A 6,385-nucleotide genomic window follows, 5' to 3' on the forward strand; every position below is an offset into this window, starting at 1 on the left:
ACCTTGAGGCCATTCGACACTTCAGGGCTTCCTCTCTAATCCGAGCTCTTTCTCGAACATCTGGAAGCAGGTCGAGTTCTTTCTTTTGTGCTTGGGAGTTGGTATCCTCATTGTAGAAGATAACCCTAGAGAATCTTTCTTCTACTTCTACAGGGATCATTGCCTCTATTTCGTAAGCGAGTCGGAAGGGTGATTCTCCTGTGGTGGAGTGTGGTGTTGTTCGGTACGCCCATAGGACTTGGGGAAGCTCTTCAGCCCAAGCTCCTTTTGCGTCCTGTAATCGACGCTTTAACCTGGCCAATATGACTTTGTTGGCGGCCTCCGCCTGTCCGTTGGCTTGTGGGTGTTCTACTGAAGTGAACTGGTGCTTGATTTTTAGATCAGCTACCAGGTTCCTGAAGCCAGTGTCGGTGAACTGAGTCCCATTGTCCGTGGTAATGGAGTGGAAAACCCTAAACCCTGCGACAATGTTTCTGTATAGGAACTTTTGACTTTTCTGGGCAGTGGCGGCGGCCAATGGCTCTACCTCGATCGACTTTGTGAAGTAATCTATTCCTACAATAAGGAATTTGACTTGCCCTGACCCTGGAGGAACGGTTCGAGGAGGTCGAGCCCCCACTTTGCGAATGGCCTGGGTGAGGTGATGCAAATAAGCTCTTCAGGCGGGGCGATGTGGAAGTTGACGTGCTTCTGGCATGGAGGGCATGTTTTGACGAACTCGGCCGCTTCCTTCTGTAAGGTCGGCCAGTAGAAGTAGGCTCGGAGTATCTTTTTGGATAGTGCTCGTGCTCCGAGGTGGTTGCCGCACATTCTGTTGTGGACTTCTTCTAGGACCTCCTTTGAGGCAGAAGTCGGGATGCATTTTAGGAGGGGTGTTGAAACTTCTCTCCTGTAGAGGACATCGTGTACTAGAGTGTAGTATTGTGCCTTCCGTATGAGCCTCTTTGCGTCCTTCTTTTTTGCGGGAAATGTTTCAGACTTGAGGTAGTTGATTATAGGGGTCATCCACCTTTGGTCCTGGTCTGATATACTTAAGACATTTTCTTCCTTTGAGGTTGATGGGTGCTGTAGGATTTCTTGTATGAGGCTTCTATTGTTGCCCCCTGGTTTGGTGCTGGCTAGTTTTGAAAGTGCGTCAGCTTGGGCGTTTTGCTCCCGAAGTATATGTCGGATCTCATATTCTCTGAAGTTCCCGAGCTGTTATTTGGTATTATCTAGGTACTTTTCATAGTGGGATCCTTTTCCTGGTAGCTTCCTCCTATCTGCGAGGTGATTACTTGTGAGTCGTTGAAGATGGTAAGCTTTTGTGCTCCAACCTCCTTAGCTAGCTTCAAGCCAGCCAGTAGGGCTTCATACTCCGCTTGATTATTTGAGGCAGGGAACTCGAATCTTAATGAGAGTTCAAGTTGGGTCCCTTGTTCACTTTCTAGAATAACTCCCGCCCCACTTCTAGTTTTATTTGATGAGTCGTCAACGTAGAGGCTCCATTCTTTGGGGGTCCCCGGGGTATTCGTGTACTTTGCAACAAAGTCGGCCAGGTACTGGGATTTTATAGCAGTGCGGGCTTCATACTTCAGGTCAAACTCGGACAAATCGATTACCCATTGAGGATTCTTCCAGCCAAGTCTATTTTCTGTAAGATGCCTTTCATGGGTTGATTAGTCCGTACCCTGATGTTGCGGGCTTAAAAATATGGTCGAAGTCGCCGGGAGGAGAGTATGAGGGCGTAAGGGAACTTTTCTATCTTTTGATAGTTCAATTCGGCCCCCTGTAAAGCTTTGCTGATGAAGTAGATGTGTTATTGTCCATTGTTACCTTCTCTGACTAGCGCTGATGCTATCACCCGACTTCCTACAGCGAGGTATAGTATCAGTTCTTCTCCTTATTGAGGTCGGGTTAGGATGGGTGGTTGCTCCATGAATATTTTGAAGTCTTCGAAAGCTTTTTCGCACTCTGGGATCCATCTGAACTTCTTTCCTTTCCTTAGTATTGTATAGAAAGAGAGAGATCTTAGAGCCGATCCGGCTAGAAACCTGGACAGGGCCGCTAGTCTTCCATTTAGCTACTGTACCACTTTCACGCAGGTCGGACTTTTCATGTCGAGTATGGCTTGACATTTGTCTGGGTTTACCTCAATGCCTCTCTGGGTAAGCATGAACCCTAGAAACTTGCCAGCTTCTACCGCAAAGGTACACTTTGTGGGATTTAGCTTCATCCCGTGCTTTCTTATGGTGTCGAATACTTCGGCGAGGTCGGGCAGCAGTATTTCCTCTTTTTTGTTTTTACCAGCATGTTGTCCATGTAGACTTCCATCAGCTTTCTGATGTGGTCGGCAAATACTTTGTTCATTAACCTCTAATATATGGGCCCCGCGTTATTTAGTCCAAACGGCATTACTACGTAACAGTAGTTTTCTTTCGGGGTTAGGAACAAGGTTTTTTCTTGGTCGGGTTTATGCATTAGGATCTAGTTGTACCCTGAGTAGGCATCCATGAAGGAAAGGTATTGGTATCCCGACGACACGTCGGTAATAAACTGTTATTTTACGGTTTATCTTGTGCTTAAATTTGCTAATTTTTATCCTCTTTTATTACCATTCGATGCCGTGATATGTTTGCTGAGTGTTTTCAGGGTTTATAAGGCAGGAATGGCTTAAATGATAGAAAGAAAGCATGCAAAAGTGGTAGGAATACAAAGAGATTGAAAGAATTACGAAGCTGTCAAGCCCAATCTCTTCGTGCTTAATAACTTGAGCTACAGAGATCCAAATGAGGCGGTTTCAGTTGCGTTGGAAAGCTAACATCCGGGGCTTCAAAATGATATGCAATTTACAATAGTTTTCATGCAGTTAGGCGAGCACACATGTGGATCACGCGTACATGTGACCTTGTGAAAGTTCATCGACGTGTACGCGTGGGCGACGCGTACGCGTCACAGAGCCACGTGTTGCACGTATCAGAAATCGCTGGGGGCGATTTTTGGACTATTTTTGGCCCAGATTCAAGCCCAAAAACACAAATTAGAGGCTGCAGAGTAGAGCAGAATGGGAATCATTCAATCATTCATTCACTTTTCATAATTTTAGGTTTAGATGTAGTTTTCTAGAGAGAGAGGCTCTCTCCTCTCTCTAGGTTTTAGGGTTTTTAGGTTTATTTCTTTCCAATTTCAGATTTCTACATTGATTTAATTTAGGTTTCTTCTACTTTAATTATTATATTACTTTAGTTTATCCACTTCTCTCATTGATTCCTTTATTTTGCTAATTTAGTTTATGAGTTCATATGTTACTCTCAATTTTCATTAATGCAATTTATGTTCCTTTATTTTTATTTTGTTAATTCCTCTATTTTTATTTATTAGTCATTGATGTTTACAACTAGTTGTTTGGATTTATTTTTCCTTGTTAGTTTTCTACATTTTTATTTTGTGCATTCCAAGTATTTGATGAAATGATTGGGAGGATTTTAAATTAGATTCTTATACTTTTAACTTGGGTTGATTATTTAGAGACTCTTGAGTTATCAAACTCTTTTGTTGATTGGTAATTGAGAATTACTAGTTGGCTTAAGCTTAACTAAATCTAGTCTTTGATTAGGGCTTGTGAACTTAAGTTGATTTTGCTCAATTGACTGTCCTTCATTGTTAGAGGTTAACTAAGTGAAAGCAAAAGGCAATTACCATCGTAATTGACGATGATAATAAGGATAGGACTTCTAATTATCTTTCCTTGTTAAGAGCTTACTTAATTATTAGTTAATTCTTCTTGCAATTTATATTTTCTTGTTCCTTATTTCAAAAATCCAAAAAAATATTTTTCCATAACCAATAATAAATACACTTCCCTTCAATTCCTTGAGAGACGACCCGAGATTTAAATACTTCGGTTAATTTTTATTGGGTTTGCTTAAGTAACAAATAAATTAAATTTGATTGAGGTTTAATTGTCGGTTTAGATCTATACTTGCAACGAAGTTATTTCTGTGAATTTTTTACCGACGATTTTTTTCCCATCAATTTTTGGTGCCGTTGCCGGGGAATTGCAAACGTGTGTCTAGTGATTGGTTATTGTCAATATTTGCTTATTTTATTAGTTTTTTTTTATTTGCTACTATAAATTCTCACCCCTTTGGCTATGAGTTTGGTTCAGATTATGTTGTAGGAAATGGAAGCTACAATGAGAACATGCATCAAAGATGGAACAATCAAAGATGGGAGGAGTCACAAGGATTTGATCAACCATCTTGGCAACAACTCCCACCAACTTACTATGAGCAAGAGCCATTCCAAGGTGCATATCAATCCAATACCTATGGTGGACCCCCTTGTAGTTACCAACAAGCTCCACCATATACCTATGAACCCCCTTCTCAATATAGCCCACAACCATACTCACAGACCCCATTTCACTAAACACTCTCATATGACCCTAATCTATATCCACCATACCAACCACCCTTTGAGCCATATGAGCCACACACAAAACTACCACCATTCCAACCTCAATACATCCAAGAACCACCTCCTCCATACTATGACTAAGATGAACCACCTCTAATGTATGAAAATTTTCAACCACAAGATGAATTTTCTTTTCCACCACAACCCTCTATAGAAGAATGTCCATATCCATCAATCCAAGAGCATTATGATCCTACTTATGATAGCCAAGCGGAACAAGAGCCACAGGATCATTTCAAGGAAGCAATGGATTGACTTCAAGCAACCATCCGTCAAAAGTTCGACCTATATAAGAGCAAGGGACTGAATTGTGTTGTGCAACAAGTGGAAAAGATGGAGAGTGTTGAACCTCTACATCTTTATCATGATGAACCAGTCTCTTATCATGAACTCTTCTTCCTAAGTAATGAACCCTCATATCTACTCCCATCTCCAATAGATGACACTTTTGGTATTCTTCTTCAAGAGCAAAGAGAAATGCAGAGGACGACATAAGAGTTCGTAGCTACCTTGACTGAGGTAGTAGGTAATTTAGCTTCACTACATTTCAACACTCAAAGTACTCCCATGGCCGCATGTGAAGAATCTAATGAAGAACGTAGCATGAAGGAGAAGTTAGAAACTTTGGTGGAAAGTGAGGAATGCGACTTTGTATTGGAATAGTTGGAGGAAGCTGTAATTGTTGAAGAGAAAGAAGTGGTTGAAGACTTAGGAGATGCTGAACCTCCATGGGAATCTAGAGTTGTAGAGTATTCCTCCAAGAAGCTTGAGAATGATGTTGAGGAGGATAGTGCACAACCTCCAAGGCATGTTCCTTATGAAGAATTGGACGGGATAGATCAAGAAGCAAGCTCCCTTGGTGATGATGATCATGAATCAAACCAACCTTCTTCCGATGAGATTGAAAGAAACATTGAGGTAGACTTCTCTCCACCTCATAATTCGAGCGACGGAGAAGAGTTGGATGAATCCGGTGAGGAAGAACTTGAAGTTGAAGAATCTCTTCAAAAGGTGGAAGTCCTTCAGCGAGGTTGGCCGGGAGTTGAATATGCTCTATTAAGATCGTTGGAAACTTCTCTACCTAGTTTGCCATCTACTCCTTTATTTGAGTGGGTAAAACTTATCTCCATTAACCTTATTGTCCCACTTGAGTATGGTATACTTGAAACGGATGGCCAACTCAGGAGACTTTATGGAATGAAGCACAAGAGAAGGATGTTTAGTGGTTAGAATTGCAAATCAAGTCTCATACAGGATAATATTTCAAGAGCTAGATGCAAGGGTTGGACTAGTGATCGATTGATTGGATCTAAAAGAAGAGTTTGGTACATCCTTGAGAATTCAAATTGCTTGCCACCCGGTTGAAACAATAATGATCCACTTCAAGACGGGTGTAGGAACAAGATTTGGGATCCCGACATACAAGAGGATCAACTTTGGGAGCTCAAAGCTTGTGAGGAACTCCATCAAGGCTTGGTGAATTCACCTGGAGATGTTGGAGCTTATTGGAAGTCCAAGCATTAGTGGAAGTTTCAAGATGAGTTCAAGCACAAGACACCATGACAAGGAGCTCACCAAATGTCCAACTTAAGGACTTTAACTAAAAGTGCTAGGTGGGAAACACCCCACCATGGTAAATTCTTTCTATTATCTCTTTTATTTCTATTGGTAATAAGTTAAATTTTCATTTTTAATGAAGATTATTTAGTTGAATTTGTGATTTATCTTATTTAATAATGTTTGGATTTATTTTGGTAACTTGTTAGATTTTCAATCAACTTTAAAAAAAAGAGGGGATACGCGTACTCATCGATGGGAGGTTTGCTCTATATTGAAAATGGGCAGAGAGTTACGCTGGAAACATGTGGGAGGGGTGCCTGGCGCACAAGCCACTCCACGCATATGCGTCCCATGCATTTTCGTCAAC

The sequence above is a fragment of the Arachis stenosperma genome, chromosome 4 (assembly GCF_014773155.1).
Source record: "Arachis stenosperma cultivar V10309 chromosome 4, arast.V10309.gnm1.PFL2, whole genome shotgun sequence".
In the NCBI taxonomy this organism is placed as follows: Eukaryota; Viridiplantae; Streptophyta; class Magnoliopsida; order Fabales; family Fabaceae; genus Arachis; species Arachis stenosperma.